This window comes from Pelobates fuscus, chromosome 2 (assembly GCF_036172605.1).
Source record: "Pelobates fuscus isolate aPelFus1 chromosome 2, aPelFus1.pri, whole genome shotgun sequence".
NCBI lineage: Eukaryota > Metazoa > Chordata > Amphibia > Anura > Pelobatidae > Pelobates > Pelobates fuscus.
Genome location: NC_086318.1, coordinates 74,764,401 through 74,784,839, shown reverse-complemented (window position 1 = coordinate 74,784,839; position 20,439 = coordinate 74,764,401). Strand labels below are relative to the sequence as shown.

The 20,439-nt window shown below is 43.3% G+C and overlaps 1 protein-coding gene across 1 annotated transcript in view; it reads left to right on the top strand.

Moving 5' to 3' along the window:
- Positions 1-319: 319 nt before the first annotated feature.
- The window catches only part of CEP63 (centrosomal protein 63), a 55,843-nt gene continuing 35,723 nt past the window's right edge, over positions 320-20,439 (top strand). Inside the window, exons 1-2 of the mRNA XM_063442246.1 lie at positions 320-344; positions 391-555. The gene's annotated coding sequence lies outside the window, so the exon portion shown is untranslated. The remainder of the gene's footprint in view (positions 345-390; positions 556-20,439) is intronic.

Sequence of the window (20,439 nt, the reverse complement as noted above, 5' to 3'; positions counted from 1 at the left end):
ACATTTTAGAGGAGACAATATGCTTACATAATATATTCCAAAAAATCAGAAGAATGCTTTCATAATATAGTTACATATTTATGTTTAGAATGCTGGCGGTTTATTTGCCAAATACATACCTACGTTTCTGATGCAACAGCATGCTTCAAATATTTTATGTATAAATGCATGTTATAACATAGATAAACTCATTTTGTATATTCATATGAGGCATGTTGTACGTGCAAATTAATGGTGGCATAGCTTTGCGATTGCCTGTTCCCATACCACTGGCAATGCCCCTCCCCTCCCCCCCCCCCCCCCCTCCGAGGCTCTCCCCTGCCGGCTAATGCAGGGCTGGCACTGTCCAAGTGCCTGCCCTGCAATGGGCCTTCATGGACCTGAGCGGAGATCAGAGATCTCCCTCCCCGGTCCGCAGGCACCGTACTGGCAGCTGGAGCTTGGAAGCTCAGCCTGCAATGCTCCGGATCTCTTCACTCTCACCACTGCGACCACCAGGGATTCCCCACGGACCACCAGGGATCGAGAGATGTCCTCCCTCCTCCCTCAGTAAAGGTAAGAAGGGAGGGAGGACATAATGTACACACAGGCCCCCATACACACACACATACACTGCCCCCTATACATACACTGCCCCCAAACACACATACACTGCCCCCATACACACACTGCCCCCACACACATATACACTGCCCACCCATACACACACACTGCCCCCCCCCACACACACACACACAGCCCCCCATACACACACTGCCCCCACACCAGTGGCGGATCAAGAGCCTGATCTCGGGAGGGGCACTTGTAGATTATTTAAAGAAATAATCCATGCACAATAACCACTACAGCTCTGTGTAGTGGTTATGGTGCCAGGATTGCAGGGACCCCCTCCCAGTTTGACAACTGACCTGGGTCTGCTGGGATATGGGGCTGTAGTAGGGCATAGGAGCAGTGGTGTGTGTGAGTGGTGCAATGTGTGTGAAAGATTCAGTGTGTGTGGGGGGGTTTAGTGTGTGAATGTGTAGGGTGTGTGGGGCAATGTGTGTTTGGGGTGCAGTGTGTGAATGTGTATGGTGTGTGTGGGGGCAGTGTGTGTATGGGGGGGGCAGTGTATGTGTGTGGGACACTGCCCCTCTCCCCCGAGATTCTCCCCTGCCGGCTAATGCAGGGCTGGCACTGTCCAAGTGCCAGCCCTGCAATGTGCCTTCACAGAAAGATCTCCTTCCCCGTTCCGCAGGTACTGTGCTGGCAGCCGGCATGGGAGGGAAGGAGAGAGGACCCGGGAGTTCAGCCTGCAGCTCCTACGGGTCCTATTCTTGCGAGCACGGAGCGTTACTGAAGTTACTATGGCAACGCTCCAGATCTTGCAAGAGTGAACTCTAGTCCTGGAGCTACGGGCTAGAGTTCACTCTCACCTCTGCGACCACCAGGGATTCCCCACCAGACCACCAGGAATCGAAAAATGTCCGCCCTCCTCTCTCAGTAAAGGTAAGAAGGGAGAGGGGACATAATGTATTTATTTTTATTAAAACATTTTTTTTTATAAAAAAGCCCCCCATATACACATTGCCCCAAACACACATACACATTTCCCCACACACACATACACAGCCCCCATACACACACTGCCCCGACACACATACACTGCCTTCACATACACACACTGCCCCCACACGCACACACACAGCCCCCATACACACACTGCTCCCCTATACACACACTGCCCCTACACACATACACAGCCCCATACACACACTGCCCCCATACACACACATACACTGCCCCCTCACACACACAGCCCCCCATACACACATTGCCACACACACACATACACAGCCCCCCCATACACACACTGTACCCACACACACATACATTGCCCCACACACACACCCACTGCCCCCCACACACATACACTGCCCCCATACACACACTACCCCCATACACACATTGCCCCACATACACAGCCCCCTATACACACATAGCCCCCACACACATACACAGTCCCCCATACACACACTGACCCCCACACACATACACAGTCCCCCATACACACACTGCCCCCACACACATACACTGCCCCCCCATACACACTGCCCCCATACATACACACCATACACATTAACACATTGCCCTACACACTACACCCGCCCCCCACACACACTGCACCCCTCACACATTGCACCACTCACACACACCACTGCTCCTATGTCCTATAATAGCCCCATTTCCCAGCAAACCCCAGGTGAGTTGTCAAACTGTTCTTAAATGGTTTGACTACTTATTCTGGGAGGGGGTCGCGGCACTCCTGGCACCATAACCACTACTGTAGTGGTTATTGTGCATGGATTATTTCTTTAAATAATCTATAAGTGCCCCTCCCGAGATCAGGCTCTGGATCTGCCACTGTGCCGGAAGTGCCGCTTTTAAACTTTTGCTGACTTTGACACAGTGAAAAATGTCTGATCGCAGTGAACGGTAAAATAAAGATAATATATTACAGGATGAAGGACATCCAGTCCTTTTTTTTCCATACATCACACAGCCTCTGTGCTATCCTGCAAGGCCGTGATAACTGCTTGTAGAAGAATGTTACTCAAATGGAGAGATAAAGAGCACTTTATGTATCAGCTATTAAGGAATCACAAGGCTATCTACTACTTGCGCGTAAACTTAGATACACATTTCACCGGCAGATTCTTACTGCCGCAGTATGCTGGCATTCGTGGGTGAAATTATCTGCTGTTAATTATCCCAACGGAACACGGTAACATGCAATTTGTGCAAAATCTTTGACTAGCAGAATGAAACATGAAAATTGCCACCTTTTTCTTATCATATCCCACTTTGGTAATTGAATGGGCCTTTTCCTAGACAGATACTAGAACTTAGTTTGAAAGGCTGCTGCCAATGGGGTGGACACTCAGGAGTCCTTTACAGGCAGACACTCAGGAAGGCAGGCTCAGTCTGCTGATGAATAACATGATTTTAACAATGAAAGGAGTGAGTTATGGCTATTTATGTTAACTCTCCCGTTTTCAAGACCTTTTTCAAATTTCTATTGTAAATTCGATGTTCACATTCTGTATTTATTTGACACTCGTCTGGATTTGATGCACTGTTGCAATTTGTTCCCAAACTGGGAATCCTGTATGCCTCTCTTCAGTACTTTGTCCTGCAGTTTAAAAAGTTGTTTATAGAAAAATATTAGTCTTCAGTTTTTTAGTGGTCAGCGCCTTGCCTTAAAGAAATACAATAGTATTAGGAATACAAACCTGTATTTCTATCACCGTAGAGCCTCAGTCCCTAGCTATCCACAGGTCTCTTGCTTCTGTTTCCAAGATAAAAAAAATAAAATAGCCTATTCTTTTCCATACAGGATTCTCCATTTTGGAAAACTGAAGCATTGAATAGCCCACAGTTTCAGATTACTGGCCAAGCATTAGAAATTTAGATTTTTTGTATCATTTTGTATATGTTTGTTGTGGTTATTAGACTCAATTTTCAGTATAAGTTAAAGGACCACTATAGTGCCAGGAAAACATACCTCGGCCGTGGGGACTCTCCGCCTCCTTTCCCCGTCATCGGCTGAATGCGCATGCGCGGCAAGAGCCTCGTGCGCATTCAGCCAGTCTCATAGGAAAGCATTCTCAATGCTTCCTATGGACAATGGCGTCTTCTCACTGTGAAAATCACTGTGAGAAGCGCGGAAGCGCCTCTAGCGGCTGTCAGTGAGACAGCCACTAGAGGCTGGATTAACCCTAAAGTAAGAAACTGCTATGTTTACAGCAGAAAGGGTTAATCCTAGAGGGACCCGGCACCCAGACCACTTCATTAAGCTGAAGTGGTCTGGGTGCCTATAGTGGTACTTTAAATGGTTACATTGATGATATATTATGACGTGATAAACAGAATGTCAATCTTTGTGTGCTTTGAAACAAACTATTGTGTATTTTGCTATTATTCAAATAAATATATTAGTGCAATTATTTTTTTATATCTTGTCAGCCTCTCTCTCCATTCCCTGCCCATTAAAAAGATGGATCATTTCAGTAACAACTGGATTCTCACGTTTACTCACAAATGTTTTCTTGTTCTACTGCCAAAGTTTTAATTTTATGTACATTGCAATCATTTTTTTTTATTTATTTATTTACGGAGTTAGCCTTTACAACTTCCTCTTAAAAGAGGTATTTATTTCTCTCTCTCTCTCTGATAGTGTTATAACACATTACCAGCAGCTTTTAAATCATGTAATTAACATTTACTTAAGTACTGTTTGTGTTACATAATCACTGATGAGAAAGTTAATCATAACTTCAATGACGTGCAACTTGCAAACTTGACATCTTAATACCTCGGCTTGCACAACACTTAAAGTTGACCCAGCATTAAATCAACTGCACTAAAAAATCTTACCGTAACGTCTCAGAAAAGAACAATTAATTAGCCATTGGAATTCTACCTGTAGTTAATGTACTAATTAAGTATTCAGTTTTCCACCTAAAGTATTTTATAAGACGGCCAATCACATTTTACTTGATGCCAGTAATACTAGTTTTTACTAAAAGTTTGGAGTCTTATATAGGCTATCTTTATTTTATTTTTTTAATTCTTTATTTTTGATGTGCACAAGATAACACAAATGCTGCCGCGACACCAAATGCAAGAACAGGAGAATTAAACAGAAGGAAACAATCATGGCATTAGAATCATCTGCACGTATTTTTAAATTATAAAAAAAAAAGTACGACATGCTCAGGCTGGTTAAATTCAAGCATTTGTTGGTAAGGTATCTAGTCTGGCAAGTAACTGAGATGTGATCTTGCTAAAACGTGCATTATACCAATATAAACAGAAGGAAACAATCATGGCATTAAAAGCACCTGCACAGATCTTAAATTATCAAACACAAGTATGATATGCTCATAAAACATATGGCTAGGATTGGATTTCCGCAGGGACAGCAATCAGAGTCTGTGAGACACAGAGCACACAACATAAAAGAAAAGAAAATATAACAAAGCTAGGAGACAGCAGGTCATCATAAGCAGCGTGATCTAGCCCAAAATGGCAGCTCCACAGGCCACGTGGTTCCAGTCCATCATGAATAGACTACTGGAGTCTAGTGGCCAGTGTTTCATCAGATTACTACACTTGGTCGGCCTGATAAGCCAGCATAGATTTTGCTGGGTAGACTGCTGGGGTTGCATTGAGTGAGGGTATCCCTCTTGGTCTAGGCCGGTGCGGTGGCTAGTGCCTCCTTTCTATGGGCCTGGTGGTACAAAGAAACCAAGTCCCTCCCATATGGGCTGTAGCAATGGGCTCCTATCGTGTGGACAGCATGCCGTCGCTGATGTTGTGGACATGGTGGGGCTGAGCCCTGGGTGACACCAGGCTTGCTTGCCTTCAATGCACTGAGGGGATCCTCTGGATTGGCGTTAGTCGACTTGCTGTTCAGTGCTCTCTTGTTGGGTAGGTGAAGCTGCTGCTCATGCTTCCAGTTTAGCCCAGAAGCTGGTGAAGATTGCATCCAATTTCTGTAGAGAGCGTTCCACGGAGAAACTACCAGACGGTATTAAAGTCTGCTCCACTGGAGGATGCTTGTCCACCATTTTGAGGGCTCTAGTTGCGTACAGGTGAGTGTCCACTGAATGTGGTTTAAGCAGTCCAGTGGGGACCGGGATAACCTCCTCTGGTCCAGGGAGGGGAGGAGTGAGGCTGTTCCGTTCAGTAACCGGAGAGCGGGGAAATCGCCTTCCTTTCCCCCAGCCCAGTCACTTGCAGGCCGCGGCTTGTCTGTGGGGTCTCCCGGCATCTCAGGATCTCGAGTGTGGGATCAATATGGTCCACGTCGGGCCCCCAGGTAGTGTTATGTGGGGGATTGCATGGCTTCAGGCTGGAAATGGGGGTATTACCCCGAAAATAGTCGGCTTGAGCGAGAGCTCACACGGCATGCAGCTGCTCGCCTCGATGTCCAAACTCCACCCAAAAATATAGACTATTTAATGTTGTATTATATGATTTTTATTTTTAGTGTTCATAGTTTGGCTAATTGATAATTACAATGGGTGCTCTGCATTTTAACAAATTAAGGTGAATGGTTGGATATTTACTCTAAACGTTTCATTTCTCAGTAATCTGCACATTGCACTCTACTTATCATGATTAGTATTATGTAAGGAAGTCAGCCTTGTGGTTATGGTAGATAAGAGACTGGTTTGACATTATCACATTCATGGAATTCTTGAAAGGGGGAAGTGATTCTGGACTTGTGAAACCTTTTGTTTCAAGCTGTATTCATGGATGGGTGCAACATTCTGATACTTTTACAAGTTCTAGCCCCTAATAACATTATATGGGTGGATAAGGGGAAGCTTAGGAAAACGAGAAGAAAAAAAAGCTAAATAATGTTAAAGTCAACAACAGATGGAGAGACATTATACATATAGATGTAAAAGAGTTAACACACCGTAATGGATGTCAACATATACATCTGGGTAGATGTGAGCGATGTGGTAATTAGTGGCATGGAAAAAAAGACTATTTCTATCCAAATAGTGATCACACTATGGAATTTCCTTGCAGAGGAAGTGGTGACGAGCAAATTCAGAAAGGGAATGTAAGGTGTAATTGGAGAGGCGCCTTGAGAAAAGGAGAGTTATAGGAATTTCTAACAAAAATACATTACCCTACATTAGGGCACGTCGATCCATTACACCATCACATAGCCATTACTACAGTTTGATGCTTTCATTACCCACTGAGGATCGCTTATGCACTGAGGTCAGCATGGAATTCTGAAATGGAATTTACTGCCATACTAAATTTCATTTGGAACTTCACTAAGCGAGCCTTGGAAAATGAAAAAGTAAAAAAAAAACAAAAAAAACACTCAAATTAAATGTGTTGTCCAAGATTTTTATATAGTTTTGTACAGCACACAACACCAGGAATTGTTTTTTTATTAAACATAGCAAGTATTTACCATTGTTAACTTGTTATGTGAATAATTCTGGTTTGGGTGGAAAGATAGTTTTGTTGGAGTGTACTGTTTCATCTTTGTTAAGTTCAACACCTGGTTTTGAGATCGGATATTTTTGTTTCCAGTTCATGTAAAATTATTTTTTTACTGTGCTGCATTAAGCTCATTGCTATTTTGGCTTCTGTAGAGATGCTTAATGTAAGTGTCACAAATGATGCTTAGAGAATATCCAGTATGCAGTATTGCTTGGATCTGGATGTATTAAGTGAGGCCTAAGGAACGGTGATGCATGTAGGCACAGAATTCTCAAGCGCCATCCAATTCCACCTCCAAACTAATAAAATATATATATATATATATATATTGTTATATATACACAGATACAGAGTGATTATGTATGTGTGTATGTATGTGTATATGTATGTGTAACTGCATGTCTATGTGTTTATGCATGTCTGTGTATGTGAGCACTTGTGTGCACTAGTGTGTATTTGTAACAGTGTGTAGTGGTGTGCATGTAGCAGTGTGTGTATAGTGTGGGTAACAGTATGTGTGTTTGTGTGTGCAACAGTGTGAGCAGTAGCAGTATGTACAGCAGTGTGTGTACAGTGTTGGTAGCAGTGTGTGTTTGTGTAACATTGTAGTTAGTAGCAGCATTGTGTAATAGTGTGTGTGAACAGTGTAGGTAGCAGAGCGTGTGTGTACCAATGTGAACAGCAATATGAGTAACAGTATGCGTGTGTGTTTGTGTGTGTGTGTGTGTGTGTGTGTGCAACAGTGTAGGTAGCAGTGTGTGTGTGTGTGTGTCATTTATGAGTTGACTATTCTGGTCCTAGTCCTGTTCAATCTTCTTCCACCAGGGGATTAATGTGTCTCAATGTGAGGGGCAATGCACAGAACCGACTGATCCCAGTGATCCCAGAATTCAGCTTCTCTGTTTAAGTCAGGAGATAGGGATAGACTTTTAACAGGCAGAGTAGGATCTAAATCAGGCAAGTGCCTAGTCTGTCTAATGGGTAATCCGGCTCATCTAAAGGTACCAACCATATCAAGACCTGAAAAGAGTTAAGCAACATGGACATTATTTTGGGGATATAACAGTGAACCCTGAATGCACAGAAAAATATATTCTTTCTTCAGCAGGCAATAATGTATCCAGTCTTATATACTGTGCTGTTTATTCAGAACCAAAGGTCCCAGTGACATGACATGGACTCCATTGCCACTTCCGTTTGTAAATGGCTTTAATGTGAGCATTGCCTAATGCTAAGTACTCTATTTTTGTGCCCATGTTATTTTTCAATGTATTAATTGTCACAGCTTTTTTACTTTAGCCGGTAGTTTGCTCTTACTGTTTCAAACATCTTCAGAAATAATCAGTTTTGCAAATAAAATATTTTTTATTGTGGACATTTGGAATAATGGACTGCACATCACAGATCCTTTTTAATTATAGATCCTGTCTAAAAAGAGTGGAAAACTAAGACACAATGTATATAGTCCATGCCCACACCGCTATAGCGCTGTAGCTTATTGGTGCTTTCACAAAAAAAACCCCACAAAAACAAAAAACCTTGCTTCTGCATTATCCATACAAATATTTCCAATTTGGATAGCAATGATAGCCACCTAAGCCCCACACTCACATCTTATCATTGTTTTAAACATTGTGGATAATGCAGGGGGATGCTGTGGCACCCAATAAATCCTCATTGTAGTGGTTATGGTGCATAGTGTGTTCCTTTAATGAAAAGTAAGTTAAGTGTGTGTTCGTTAAGCCATAACACATAGCTAGAATAATGCAACTATTATTTTAAGGCACAGTACGTTTTAAAAAAGAAATTACTGTGCAAAAACATGCAAAATCAGAATGCTGATCGATGAATTGCTAAACAACTACAGCCACAAGGGGGCAGAGGCTTACTTTATCTTATGTACACATAGATAACTAGTGGTTCAATGCTTGCTAATGGTGCAGGAGTTATAGCAAACCTTGTGTAAGCTGAACACTGGGAAATTTGATAACTGCTGTTGATTATAGAGCAGAACTGAGACACAAGGGTAACATTTTTATCTCTGAGTAACAAGTAGCTCTTTGGCACTAGTTATCACCTTATTAAATTGCTAATCGAGGCAATGGAGATTCAAGGTTAGTATAACAGGACAGCAAGAGGTGATAGAGTCCTTATCAAATGAGATTACTGTCTTTAAAGACAACTGCTACAAATTTTAAAATTTTCATTTTTTGACAGTTTTTTTACATTTATTAAAATGTAATGATATCTATGTATATTTTTTCAGTATTCAGTGCTTTACAATGTTTTAAAGGTAAGAATTTGGCAACAAATGAGACAAACCACCCAACTACACATACTGCCAGGAGGTCCTTGTTTAGAGGGTCCTGCTCGAATTAGCTTACAATCTTCTGTAAATCACGTATGTTGATTTTTTTACTTGTTTATCTGGCTGAGCAGCCATATTGGGTCAGACACTATTGTTATCAGATCAACTGCGGCATTTTTCTTCAAAGTGGATTTTAGACTTGCACAAAAATTTGTTTGGGCTGGTTTGTCCAAGTTAAAATCTTTGTTTTACGACGCGATACGAGCAGAATAAAAAAAATAAATTAAAAACACAACAGATTTAATACATTTTGCTGGAAATTCTTTGAAAATTAGACTTAAAATTTCAGTGCTGCTTTTATAAATCTCCCTCTGTTTCTTGCGGAGGGGGTGTATTCTACCTTTATACAATACTGATGCTAGAGCAGCCGTCCTTACAAGAAAGAGCAGAACCTGGTAACAATCAATGTTACCATATGTCTTCTCTTAGCCCAGAAAACAATACAAAATAGCAACATATCTCCTTGACAATGGAGCTAAAGTCTATTACTCATTGTACTTTTAAGGAAATACTAAAATATTCCATCCTCCAACCCTTGAAAGTTTCAATCCGATTTATTGAAATTATATTAAACTTCTTGTCCGAGTTGTCTGCTGCACGAGTGAATATTTAGATTTGATAATTCACGTTCATTCCAATTCCCGGATATGTCCGATTTATTCTCCAAGTACTAGACACAAGTCTTGAAAGCTCTGTTACTTAACATTAAGCTGCAGTGCTTCTGGGGACTATAGTGTTTCTTTAATGTGAGGTAAATTAGAGATTAGTGCCACAAATAATATGCTAGATTGCCTACTTACAACCAGATGAGGATGATGATGGGCTCTAGCTGCAGTCTGGCTCCACTGGTCTGGTGTAGAACAGGCTCTCTGGAGGCTGTTTGTAACTGTGGTCACAAAAATCAATGTTCTGGGAGAACGGGAAGCAGCTCCATTTTTTGGGGGCCCTTTACACAGCTCAAGGTATGAGTCCCAGGGTCCACCTTTATGTTCCACCAATGAGTTTGTTCACGGGGGTGGAGTGTGTAGGGGATGTCCTGATATGTGTGTAAGGAATGCATTGTGTGAATCTGTGTTTGTATGTGTAAGGGCTGCAAGGTGTGTTTCTGTGTATGTACGGGATGCAGTGTGTGCGTCTGTAAGGGGTGCATTGAGTGTGTGCATGGGTGCATTGAGTGTGTGTAAGGAATGCATTGTGTGTTTCTGTGTGTGTAAGGGTTGCATGATTGTGTGATTGTGTGTGTGTGTGTGTGCATGGGGTGCATTGAGTGTGTGTAAGGAATGCATTGTGTGTTTCTGTGTGTGTAAGGGTTGCATGATTGTGTATGTGTGTGATGGATGTCAATCTCTCTCCCTCCCTTGTCACTCTCTTTCTCCCCCTCCCTCCCTCCCTTGTCACTTTCTTTCTCCCCCTCCCTCCCTTGTCACTTTCTTTATCCCCCTCCCTCCCTCCCTTGTCACTCTTTCTCCCCCTCCCTTGTCACTCTTTCTCCCCCTCCCTATCTCCCTTGTCACTTTCTTACTCCCCCTCCCTCCCTTGTCACTCTCTCCCCCTCTGTCCCCCTTGTCACTCTCTTTCTCCCCCTCCCTCCCTTGTCACTCTCTTTCTCCCTCCCTTGTCACTCTCTTTCTCCCCCTCCCTCCCTCCCTCCCTCCCTCGTCACTCTCTTTCTCCCCTCCCTCCCTCCCTCCCTTGTCACTCTCTTTCTCCCCTCCCTCCCTCCCTTGTCACTCTCTTTCTCCCCTCCCTCCCTCCCTCGTCACTCTCTTTCTCCCCCTCCCTCGTCACTCTTTCTCCCCCTCCCTCCCTCCCTCGTCACTCTTTCTCCCCTCCCTCCCTCCCTTGTCACTCTTTCTCCCCCTCCCTCACTCCCTTGTCACTCTTTCTCCCCCTCCCTCCCTCCCTTGTCACTCTTTCTCCCCCTCCCTTGTCACTCTTTCTCCCCCTCCCTATCTCCCTTGTCACTTTCTTACTCCCCCTCCCTCCCTTGTCACTCTCTCCCCCTCTGCCCCCCTTGTCACTCTCTTTCTCCCCCTCCCTCCCTTGTCACTCTCTTTCTCCCTCCCTTGTCACTCTCTTTCTCCCCCTCCCTCCCTCCCTCCCTTCCTCCCTCCCTCGTCACTCTCTTTCTCCCCTCCCTCCCTTGTCACTCTCTTTCTCCCCTCCCTCCCTCCCTCGTCACTCTCTTTCTCCCCCTCCCTCCCTCGTCACTCTCTTTCTCCCCCTCCCTCCCTCCCTTGTCACTCTTTCTCCCCCTCCCTCCCTCGTCACTCTTTCTCCCCCTCCCTCCATCGTCACTCTTTCTCCCCCTCCCTCCCTCCCTCGTCACTCTTTCTCCCCCTCCCTCCCTCGTCACTCTTTCTCCCCCTCCCTCCCTCCCTTGTCACTCTTTCTCCCCCTCCCTCCCTCCCTTGTCACTCTTTCTCCCCCTCCCTCACTCCCTTGTCACTCTTTCTCCCCCTCCCTCCCTTCCTCCCTTGTCACTTTCTCCCCCTCCCTCCCTCCCTTGTCACTCTTTCTCCCCCTCTCTCCCTCCCTCCCTTGTTACTCTTTCTCCCCCTCTCTCCCTCCCTCCCTTGTCACTCTTTCTCCCCCTCTCTCCCTCCCTTGTCACTCCTTCTCCCCCCTCTCCCTCCCTCCCTTGTCACTCTTTCTCCCCCTCTCTCCCTCCCTCCATTGCCACTCTTTCTCCCCCCTCTCCCTCCCTCCCTTGTCACTCTTTCTCCCCCTCCCTCCCTTGTCACTCTTTTTTCTCCCCCTCCCTCCCTTGTCACTCTCTTTTTTCTCCCCCTCCCTCCCTTGTCACTCTCTTTTTTCTCCCCCTCCCTCCCTTGTCATTCTCTTCCTCCCCCCTCCCCTACCTCTGTTGTAGCGTGGCCGTGCCCTGTATGGTCCGCGGGTACAGGGAGATTTTGTTTCCTGTACCCGGCTGGACTAAAAGGAAGTGCACACTCAGTGTGCACTTCCTGTTAGTCCGGCCGGGTACAGAAGACAGATGCTCCCTGTACCCGCGGACCATACAGGGCTCGGCCACGCTACAGTGAGGGAGTGACAGGAGGGAGCGCTGAGCGCTTCCCTCCTGTCAGCCCCACTCCTCATGCTGCGCCTGGGCGGTGCGCCCTCTTGGACGCACCAGCCCAGGCAAAGCTGCAGCCGCCTGAGGCTCTCTGCAGAGTGGCTGCAGCATGAGGGAGGCCGGCGGAGCTGGGGGGGATTTCCCCATAATCTGTCCCCCCCGCATGATTTGCTGGGGGGGATGCGTGCCCCCCATCCCCCCGGTTCCTACGCCCATGCACATTATTACTGAATGGCGCTCAGACCACACACCTACAGTTCAATTGCCATGGAGCCAAAGCCTTTCATTATATGAATGGGCTCCATGGCATAGCTATCTGGGGTATCACTGCTCAAACAGGGCAAGCACCGAATGACCCGGCTTTCATGTCTTTGCAGGGGAAAATCAAGCGTTTCAACATGGGGCCATAGTCTAAAGGCAGCAGGCGGGCAACCAGGCTCCTCCAATGCACAGTGGCGAGATTGGTCTTGTCACAGGTCCCATTTCCTTCACCTAAAGAATAAAAAAATTGAATGCTTTCATTTAATTTCAATGCTACGTGTCTGTTAGTCCACCCATTGCAGTGCTGTGGAATTTGTTGGTGCGCTATAAATAATTTTAATAATAATGAAAAGTAGGCAGTAGGAAGAAATTGTCTTCCACCTGGACTACTGAAACTTTCTTGATGGCTTTCCTCTTAACTAAATGTCTCAATTTCTGTTTACCCGGAATGCTTCTGCCAGACTCATTTACTTTAGACCTTATTTATTGTCTCTAGTTTCCATCTGTAGAACTGACTGATTGTGGCTTTTAGAAATACATTGAAAATCCTGATTCAAAAAGTCCTTCATGATAACAGTTTGACCACATGAAAGTCTAAATGTATCTTTCCTGGAGAAATAGTTTATATATATTATAATTCTGCTGTCCTTCACATTTTTCTCCTTATCAATGCATATTTCACATGCATCCTCCAGAAACGAGAGTCCACTTTCATCATCATCATCATCATTCTAACATCCTCTTCCTCTATCTACCAGTGTTTCACGAGAAAAAGGTTCTGGTGGCAAGATAGGAGAAGATAGTTTTAGACGATGTTTGCACAATTAGCTCTTAACTCCAAGTTTCACTTCTACAAAGAGTATTATTTCCTTACTTATGCTTGTTGTGCAGTGACTGTCAAGTAATATATACAGGGGGATGGTCAAGGGAGAGGTTACAGTGGTTGCATTCTACAAAACCGACATATATTTGATTTAAAAGACATGAGACTCTTACACACTAACCTTATTTTCTGGTTGCTATTCTCTTTTTGCACCAATATGCGTAAGTTCAATAAAACATGTAATTACAAAAAGACATGAGACTATATGAGGGTCAGTCCAGGAGTAAGCTTAGGAAATATGCCCACTCATAGCCTATAATTATGGAATGACTTCACTTCATGTTGGTGCCGAGACATCACCATCAACATTGTGATGACTGTACAGGAACATGTTCGTTATAGAAAACCAGTCTTTAAAGTTCTTATATAACAGTCTTATATCACTATTTTATCAAATGCAGGGATGTATACAGCTGCAAATGCAAAATAAGCAAAACATTCCATGCTAGCATAAGGTATTCGGGGACCATATTGTGATCCTTAATGAGTAATAAATGTGGTCCTTAAGGGGTTAAGGTTGAAGCCTTTTTTGCAAATTCTTAGTTCTACAGAGGCTGCCATGGGGCTTAGCCTCTGCCCTCACCTTTCTAACTGTTGAACTTCAGTTTCTTTAGAACATTTAATTACCCCCAAACTAAGAGTCTGTTCATCAACTCAAACCATCATTTTCCACTGAAATCAACTGTCTGGTTGACATAACCTTCCTTTCTTCGCCTATAGAACCAGCTTTCTCCGCACCTCTGGTTTCAGCTGTCCCAAATTCCTTCTAGAACGCAGGCTTGCGAGTTGGTCTGTCGCAGTCTGCTGTATCAGATTGCCCCTGTCTGTCAAATCCAGTTTTATATTTATCCCTGAGTAGTTTCTTTTTCAGTGTAACGGATTTTACTGGTATTACATACATAAATGGTAACCATATTCTCATTGTTTGTTACCGAACCTTGTGTGGTTCATTGACTAAGGCAGAAATGGTCAAGAGTGGATAAGAATTTGCACGTTAGGCCATAATAGTTGAATTGGAAAATGGAATCCAACTCAACTTAACTTTTTATTTTCTTAGCTTAGTTATTTAGCATGACATGTGGAATTCACTTGTCAGGTATCTCCAATTCCCAATTTAGAGTTCCGGTACTGAATTATGCAAAAGAAAAAAAAAAAAAAAAAAAATAAATTATAAATATACAAAACCATACAAAAATCGAATATGCGTTGCTGAAATTGGAATCATCAGTCAACACAGGTTTTCATAATAATGAGTCTTGCACCAAAAGAGATCTTTCTGTTTCTGTTGCATGTCAACTGAAAAGAAAATGCAAAAAAAATATGCCGATTTGTTAGATTAGACTGAATGTCAACAATAAATGATACATCCCTAATGGCTGACTGAGCATCATGGGAAAATAGTTCACAACAGCTGAAGTGTCAAAGGTCTGCCATTCCTGGTCTGGGTGATAGAATTTTTATAATCTACTGTCGACCGTGAATTGTAATAACAAAACTAAAGATTTTATCCATGCCAACCATCCACAAGTTTGCTTTTTTGTTTTGTTTTTTTTTCTTCTCAGCCTTTTTTTTTAAATCCTTAAGTTCTTGGTAAATTTTTATTCCTTCCCCTCTGCCTTCATTGCTATTTTTAAATTCCTCCTGCCTCTTCCAGGCCCTCAGAGACCTGCTCATGAATTTGAAGCATTCATTTTCACCAATGTTTGTTGCTATCCCGAAATCCAGTTGCCATGGTGATCCAAATTCCATGCGTGCTGGCCGCGTTCCCAGATCGTCTCCGTAATACCTTGAACGCCAAAGAAACAAAGAGGGGGAGGTGTGTGAGGGGGCTAACATTAAAAATTATAAATACAAATTATTAATAATACATTGCGGAAATTACTGCATTTTTGGGGTGGGGAGCAGGGGGGGAGAGAGCTGTACTTTTGGGTGAATCTATCATGCAAACTCTGGGATAGTTGCTGTTGTGACCCCCCAAATTTGTGTCACTGGTATGCGTACATACATGGTACATATGGGACAAATTAAAATACCAACATACTCTTTTCCTTTTAACCCATAAGAAGGATACGAAGAATTAGTTGTGCAAGAGAAGAGGAAAGACAAGGTTACAATTATATTTAATACTTTTCAAAATACAATTGTTGCTCCAAAATTATTTGTTGAAGAGCACTTATAGCAGCGCATAAGCTGTCTCTACATAATGCTCCCAAATGTCAAAACAAAATGTGGAAATGAGCAAAATTGCACAATTTACAAGGCATCTCATAGATTGTTAACTTGTTTGAGCTAGGTCTTCTTCAATTCTTGTCTCTGCTATGTTCTGTATGTGAATTACTAGTTGTTACATAGTCCTATTCTATAATTGTTAAGCACTGCAGAATATTCTTATTGGTATTTATATAGCACCAACTTATTTTGCAGTTCTTTACAACATGTTGAAGACTGGATTTTATAAATAAATGAGACAACTATTACAAATTTTGACATGAACAATAAGTTAATGAGGACCCTACTCAAAATGAGCTTAATAAGTTGGCGTTATATAAATGTTAATAATAATAATAATAATAATAATAATGGAAATAATGTATGGTACTAGACCTTGAGAGTTAGCATTAATTGTGCTGTGTACTGGAGATAAAATATATTATGTATCTCTTCTACTTCCTGTTCATAGTAAACGTAAAGTTGGATTTAAGGTTAAGAGTTACTTTAGAATCTACAAGCACTAAAGACTGCAGGATCGTTACAGGATTAAAGTTTACAGTTAAAGTTTACAGATCCCAATACTAAGCTCCCAACCCTAACAGGAGCTTACTGTACTGCAACTTGGATTATATGTTACAATGTAGAATGTCTTGAGAAAAGTCCAGGAGGACTGAAACGTTGATGTTTATTTATGCTAAATAAAAGCATTTCTACTATACTACTAAAGCATTTGTGCTAAATAAAAGCATTTCTACTATACTACTACAGTCTCCAGAGTGCACCCATCTTCATATATATATATATATATATATATATATATATATATACACATACATTTTGAGTTCTGGACAAATTATGGATTAAATAGGGCCTCCATGAAGGTGCTTAAGATTAGTAAGTCTAGCATATGTCAAATTATACGGATCTAAATCTGCAGTCATATCCCTGAGAACCCAAACAATGTCAGCATGACTTGTACAGGGCTTTCTCTCCCAATTACATCTGAGTAGATCTTCTTCTCTCTGTAACCATCCACATCTGACTCTTTAACACCCACCAATATCCTGTGTTGCGATAGAATCCCAGTGAATAAAATGTATGGCACTTAACATTTAAACTATGCCAAGCATTGCCCACTTGGTAGATTAAACAAAGCACGATGATTCTTTACAACCTGACGTAGATCAATCAGCTGGTAGATGATAAGCTACAAGGGATTATATGTCATCTACGAAACCACACCTGCCAACATTGCAATAAATGGCACCACTGAGAACGCATTAGCCACATGCTTATGATAAGAATGCTCTGTGAAGACACGCAGAACGATAAAGGTGAGAGAATCTGAAGTGAAACAGCTCATGCAAATAAATAGCTTTATAATGGGCGGGTGTACATGTATATAGCGGTATGTAAGACACAACTTGCTTTGGGGATACAGAACTTACGAAATCTCATTGACAAATTATGGCCTTGATTTAATATTTCTGGACAAACTTTTTAAATTATTTAATATTTTTAGATAAACTTTTTAAATTACTTAATATTATTTGATATATTGATGTATTATTTAATATATATATTGTTTGTATTTTGAAATTGTTTTTTTTTTGCATTCTTTATTTTTGCAGTGCGCAGGTAATGCACTATACCAGGTATTTCAGCGGCATCGGGAATTTTCAGGTCGCCATTTTACTATAGGATGATTAGGCTTCTCGGCGCTCCCCAGCGGTACGGTATTTTATGGGCAGCGAGTTCCTTCGTTAGTGGGCGCAGTGTGCGTCTCCAATCCAGGGTAGCTCTGGATAAGTCAGGAAAACATTTTAATGAGTGTTCCTCAAATTGTAAGGGTGACCTATTGCGGATGGCCGCCATGAAAGCCAATCGGTCTTGGCTCTGCTGGAATCGGACAATAGTGTCCCTGCTGGTGCTCTGGGTACCTGTGGCTGGTTTTGGGATTCTGTACCATCCGTCTAGAGGCATCGCCTTGGCTTCTTTGGCGGGGAATAAAGCAGTGAGCATCCTGCGAAATAGGTGCGGGAATTCCGCCGGCTCTAGTGTGTCGGGCAGGCCCCTGATTTTAATATTCTCCAATCGCCTTTTGTCTTCCAGTACTGCCAGAGTTTCTTTGGCTTGTGTCTGGTCTCGTTGTAGGGGCGCCACTTGTCTCTCCAGTGTTTGTATGCGGTTCTCGTGATCCGCGGAGTTCAGTTCAGTGTGTTGCAAACTCCATTGCTTTCCTCCCTGAACTGCCCGATATCGGTTGCAATGTTTCGGCGTAGCTCATCTAATAGGCTCCGCAACGTGTCCTCCGTGACAGGAGGCTTCGCAGCCGGTGAGGGCTTGGGGCGTACAGGTCTGATAGGTACCTTAGTATAGTAGTCCACGCCATCTGCCGAGTTTTCGTAACTGGAGGATATTCCATCGGACATTGGCACCATTTCTGGCTGTCCCGTGGCTTGCGGCCTTCTCAGGAGTTTGCCGATATCAGCCATTGTGGGGGGTCATTCAGCTTTGTATTTCTTGGTGCGTCACCAGATGCCTTCAGTTTGGTAGGTAGCACCGTTCTGCAGGGTTTTGCAAGTGAATTCCCGAGGAAAAATGCTTTTTATTATCGTTTGTGCTCGGAGCTCGAGGAAGATGCGTCCTCACAGTATGGCCGCTGGCTCCGCCCCCCTGAAATTGTTTTTATTAAATTGAGGCCTATGTTGGAAGTAGCATATAAAGTAGATAGAAAATAATCTGTGTGAATAGATTTAAAGTATATTCTATTTATTTATTCAAGCTTTGTAATAGCCAGAAGATATGCAGTTTAAATCAGATCAAGTACCAGTTGGGGACTATAAAATAACTTGGGCTCTATAGCCATTGTACAGATTTAATTTGCAATGCAGAAAAGTTTCAATCTTGGATCTTAGTGGTATAATTTAATTCCTAAATGGTAAGGAACAAATATATTCACGTTAAGGAGACAGAGAGTCGTAAACCCTCTATAATAACATATCTAAACCAGAATGTAATGATACCGTAGTAAAAATAAATAAAACAAAATTAGGTAAATACAACCTCAGATGAGCAACAACCTGTGACATATTACACTGTGTCATGATTTATTTATTTATTTATTGAATTCTTTATTTTGTTGTGCAGTTAATTACATGTTTTCGACATACACCACAACAGCGTGTTTGAAGAAGTACTTAGGTTTGACAGTGGCATGAGTGATTGCACATTTTTATATATAAGTAAAACAAGTTTGGTTAAACAACGAAAACGTAAGCATAAGGTAGGGTGATCCATGTTTAATATAGCAAGATTCACTTTGCTAGTGTTTGTGTGTTAGCCGCATGTTTATCATACATTTTGCTTGTCTATAGGCCTTCGGCTTTTTTTTTTTTAAAGAGTGAGTTTAAACTGTGAATATGCTCAAGCAGTGTACCATCTAGTTTATTGACAACAAAAGTGATGCATGCATACTGGTATAGAGGCCTAACTGGTTAGTCGGTAGTGCGTCAGCAGAAATAGTAGAGTCACAGAGTAAATATGCTTGGTCAGTGAAGTCTGCAATGTCGATCACAGCAAGACCACAATATAATCAGGCTAGGTTAATTCTATCAATTTAAGCAGCAGTTGCATTAGTAGTGAGTACACTAGGCTGCGCGTATGGCTTTGTAGGTGCAAGAACTCTTAACTATAACAGCATTAGTCGCAGTGAAAAACATTGACTTTGGGGGTAGTTTCCAGGGGTAGTGCGTTCGAGAGGCGCATCTCAACAGTGTTGGGTAGTGCAAGTCCCCATGATTGTTCCTGTCTGTTAGCCTATGCCCACCCTGGATGCTTGGTATGCCGACCTGTTAAATAGGTGTCGCTTCAGTGGGTTGCTCTTGTGCATTGGGTCTGTAGGTAAGCATGTGTTTGCGTTTGCCAGTCTCTTATGATAGGTGTTAAACCGAGTCGTTTTTTTTTTTCCTTTCTGTAGGTGCAGAGCGTCTCCTTTCTTCCCATGTGGGGAGCGGTACAGGGCTCTCTGACCGTTTTTTGGCGGCAATCTCCGGCGACTGTGTCACCGCCTTACTCCCGATGGATATCTGCCCAGGTGGGCTTGCGCGGTTGGTTGCTGTGATGTTGGGGGTCGTCTTGCCCGGTCGGGGCTTCTGCGACTCCCTCTTGTGTTGTCTCCATGTCTCCCTCGTTATCCGAGCTGCCTGTGCCGCCAGACACAAGTGGGCCTCCCATTTCGCCCAGAAGAGCTCAAAGGCGGCATCCACCGCATCCGCGGGCGCCAGAGGTGAGCGAGTTTGATGCTGTTGGTCCTGCAGGGCCGGACCTTGAGCAGTGCTGTCTGCCATTTTGGTTGGGCCTCGTGGCATCCGCGTCTTGAAGGTGAGCACTCTGTATGGGCTGGTGGACCGGGATATCCCCCACCGGTCCTGGTGGGGAGAACGGGGGTCCGTGCATGTGGAGGTAGCCGGTCTTGGAGGTGGGAGAGTGGCTGTCCCCCCCCGCGCGCCCACCATGTGGGTAGGCCTCTGTCGCCTGTCGAGTGGCTGGTGCTCGTCCTGCCGCTTGAGTGGTGTCATTATAATCCGCTTAGTGTCACCTCTTGTTTGGTGGCTTTTGTAT